Source organism: Notolepis coatsorum (assembly GCF_963971535.1).
Source record: "Notolepis coatsorum genome assembly, chromosome: 8".
Classification (NCBI taxonomy): Eukaryota; Metazoa; Chordata; class Actinopteri; order Aulopiformes; family Paralepididae; genus Notolepis; species Notolepis coatsorum.
Window position 1 is genome coordinate 68,230,892 of NC_140172.1, and position 4,275 is coordinate 68,235,166.

Here is a 4,275-nt window from a genome sequence, read left to right on the forward strand (position 1 = left end):
CTAGGAGAGTGTAATTTTGTTTAGAGGACTCAGTCGCTATGTCACAAAGGGTAAGAAGGAATTTATTTATTCACATATCCCTCTGAAACACACATACACGTTTCACCAGGGTGATCAGAGTGAAGGGTCAGCTATTTGTGGCGCCCCCGGAGCAGATGGAGGTTCACTGCCTTGCTCAAGAATGAGGACTGAACCTTTTACCTTTGGGTTATGCAACGTTCCCTCTGACCGCCAGGCCAATTATCTCCCAGCACCCTTGAATGGCATCCCTTGAATGCTTAAATTATATTATGTTACTTGTTGTAAATTCCCCATTATTTGTTATGCTATTTGTTATGCTGGGTATTATTATTATTATTATTATTTCCAGTCAGGCAATTCTTTGGACAGCCCAGGGGTCCTATTACTTCCAGGCAGGCATCTATTTGGACCAATAGGGGGTATCTGCAGAGCCGCAGAGGCGGGGCTTCGTGGCGTAGACAAGTATTAGTGGCCTGGACAAGTATTTGCACTACTGCGCGGATGAGGGGGGGGGGGGCTCTCTCGCTCGCTCCCTCTCTCGTTTACGACACATACACAACTTAACTTTTGTCTCGTTTACATCAGGGTCCCCCATTTTCAACTTCACTTTCGTCTCGTTTACATAGATCCCCCATTTTCAACTTAACTTTCGTCTCGTTTACATAGGTACATAGACAGTAATGTTACATCTAGACATTTATGACATACCAGATCTAGTAATAATAGAGTATTGTAGTGCCGAGAGATGGGAGTCGGAGACGGTAGCTTGAGTTAGAGCGAACAGCATTTATTTGGTACACACATACAACATGCTACTGCTACGTTGCGTGCAGTCCACTCGTGTGTGGTGGCAGGAAGTGCCACCTCATATAATGTTCGGGCGGAACTCTTGTTCCTAACAATAGTTCCGTGGGTGAATTATGTACAATTAACAATCACTACACAAGCCCCCCCAGAATTCACCCATGGTCAAAATCTCCACGGCGGGGCGAGACAACCACCCGGCCGCGGCGTGAGCGGACAACCGGGGGCGCGGTGCAAGCGCTTGCGCCCTCCACGGCGCCCGGGGGCATGAACCGGCCACGGTGAGTGCGGAAAGCCAGGGGCGGGGAGGTAGGGGCGGCGCAAGCGCCCGTGTCCTCCCCGACACCCGGGGGCACAGACGTTGACGAGGCCAACGGCGGCTCCGTCGTTGGCGGGTCCCGGGGTAGCGGCGGACGGCCTCGGCGGGGGGAGAGGGCCAGCTCTAAGGGCTGGGAAATGTCTACGTGGGCGGGTTCAATCTTGTGGTGGTTGTACCCCACCTCAAAGGCGAGCCTTCGCCAGTCCTCAGGGGCCTGTGGGCTAGGGTGTCCGGTGGATAGGTCATTCAGCAGCGTCGGACCCGAGTGACCAATCGCGACGTCCTCCAGGCGTAGACTGGAATCTGGAGTCCTGAGGGCCTGGATGTCGTGGTCGGAGGCCTGTCCCGAGCCCCTGTTGACGTAGTCGAGGTCCGGCTGTACAGCTCCGATGACGACGTTGGGCTTCTCGGCGACGTGTCTCGCGGCGCACTCGGAATCGTACGTGAGCTGTTGTCGTGCCGACCATGGCTCCGCTACCTTTGACTCAGAAAACGTGAGGGGTTCGTGGTCGGTGAAAGCTGTAAGAAGGCCGCCGTATGTCGCCTCATCGCGGACACATGCCAACGAAGCCCGTGTCTGTGCGTTTATCAGGCGGCCATGTCTAATGTCCACGAGGAGACCGTGTGCACCCAGGAAATCTGCCCCGAGTAGTGGGAACGAAATGTCGGCCGTGATGCAGTCCCACGTGAACCGCTGGCCCCCAAAACACAGTTCCACGGTCCTTGTACCGTAGGTGCGGATAGGGGTATCGTTGGCGGTCGTCAGGCGTGGACCTCTATCATCGCCGGCGGTGTCCTCTTTTGTAGCTGGCAGGACGCTCCTCTGAGCTCCGGTGTCGCAGAGGAACTTGCAACCGGAGAGTGTGTCTCTAATGAAAAGCAGCCGGTTCGACACACCTGCGCTCACCGCTGCTACCGGGCGCAGGTGTCTGCGTTTATGCGTCATGACGAAAGTGCAAGGGGAACGGCATCTTGTCGCCCTCGCGCCGAAACGTGCGTGGTAATAACACAGGCCTGCGGCAGCGCTGCTCCTGTCCTTCCTCGCCCCTCCCCCCTGCGGCGTGTAACCGCGAGTCGAGGCTATTAGCCCTGGGGTAAAGTGTCGAGTGGCCAGGTAGAACCGATCTGCCTCCTCTGCCAGAGCACGGGGATCCACAATGTTTGTATTGGCCAGTGCCGTCTGTACCCGTGGCGGCATGTGCCTGAGGAACAGCTCTTTAAATAAAAAGTTCGGCTGCTCGGCGCCCAGCAGGTTCAGCATCATCTCCATATGCGCCGACGGCTTGCTGTCTCCCAAGCCACGTATATCCAGCAAGCGTCGGGCCCGCTCAGACGGTGACAACTCAAAAATCCTGAGTAGGTGCGTCTTAAACGCCTCATATTTATACCGGGCAGGCGGAGCTGTTATGAAGCCTACCGTCCTCGCCGCTGTCGTGCTCCCGAGGCTCGAGACGACGTGGTAATATCTCGCGGCGTCGTCGTCAACCCCTCGTAGGGCGAACTGCGCCTCTGTTTGCGCGAACCACGCCGCCGCAGAATGCTCCCAAAACTTCGGCAATCGAATAATAACGGCATCGTTTGCCATGTTCGGTCCGGTCCCTGATACTTCAGCGAGACCAATGTCGGGGTCACCAGTGTAGTGCCGAGAGATGGGAGTCGGAGACGGTAGCTCGAGTTAGAGCGAACAGCATTTATTTGGTACACACATACAACATGCTACTGCTACGTTGCGTGCAGTCCACTCGTGTGTGGTGGCAGGAAGTGCCACCTCATATAATGTTCGGGCGGAACTCTTGTTCCTAACAATAGTTCCGTGGGTGAATTATGTACAATTAACAATCACTACAGTATATACATTTGAGGGGGAATACATTTACATTTAGTCATTTAGCTTACGCTTTTATCCAAAGCGACTTATAGGTACATAGACAGTAATGTTACATCTAGACATTTATGACATACCAGATCTAGTAATAATAGAGTATATACATTTGAGGGGGAATACATTTACATTTAGTCATTTAGCTGACGCTTTTATCCAAAGCGACTTACAAGTTCTGTACGACAAGCCATCAGGAAGGGCACAACTCTATCAGCTGAGTAACAATGTTCATAAAGTGTTGACATACCAGATCTAGTAATAATAGAGTATATACATTTGAGGGGGAATACATTTACATTTAGTCATTTAGCTGACGCTTTTATCCAAAGCGACTTACAAGTTCTGTACGACAAGCCATCAGGAAGGGCACAACTCTATCAGCTGAGTAACAATGTTCATAAAGTGTTGAGTGCTACAGTGTAGGTTAGTTTATTAGGACAAGTGCATGACAGTAAGGTTAGTTAGGGTTAGATTTATTTTAATTTTTTTTCAGAATGGTTGAAGAAGTGCGTCTTTAGTCGACGGCGAAAGATTGGACGGGTTTCGGCTGTCCTAACTGGGGTGGGTAGTTCATTCCACCATTCCACCAGGACGGAGAATAGGCGACTTCTCTTTGATGACCCTCCCGGAGCTTGGATAGGAGTAGGAATAAACTGTACATATACAGCACTGTTTGAACCTGGCACACAACATACTTCACATGTAATTTTTCTTTTTGTGGAGACGAAGATGATGAGTACCAGTCTTCTCCTCAGACATATAAAATCAGTTTTTCAATACAAGTACGACTCAAGACACAGAACATTAGTATGCAAAATAAAAAATGAACACAGATTTTGAGTGTGAATGAAAACTTTATTTTAACAAGATTGCAGAATGGGTACAATACAGTACGGCTCAATACACACAATTGTTAAGGGGATGCAGACCAGAGAAAGACGTTTGTCTTGTTTACATCAGGGTCATATCGACATAGGGACATACAGGTATTTAGTACCGATACAGAGAAGAGAAGGGGCGTGGCGCTTGACAGAATGATCGATGGGTGTTTGAGGAACTTTTGCCTAGTTGTAGCTGCTTTAAATAGGCCATAATCATAATTTTTTTTTTTTTCAGAATGGTTGAAGAAGTGCGTCTTTAGTCGACGGCGAAAGATTGGACGTGTTTCGGCTGTCCTAACTGGGGTGGGTAGTTCATTCCACCATTGTAGGGCAAGGACTGAGAATAGGCGACTTCTCTTTGATGACCA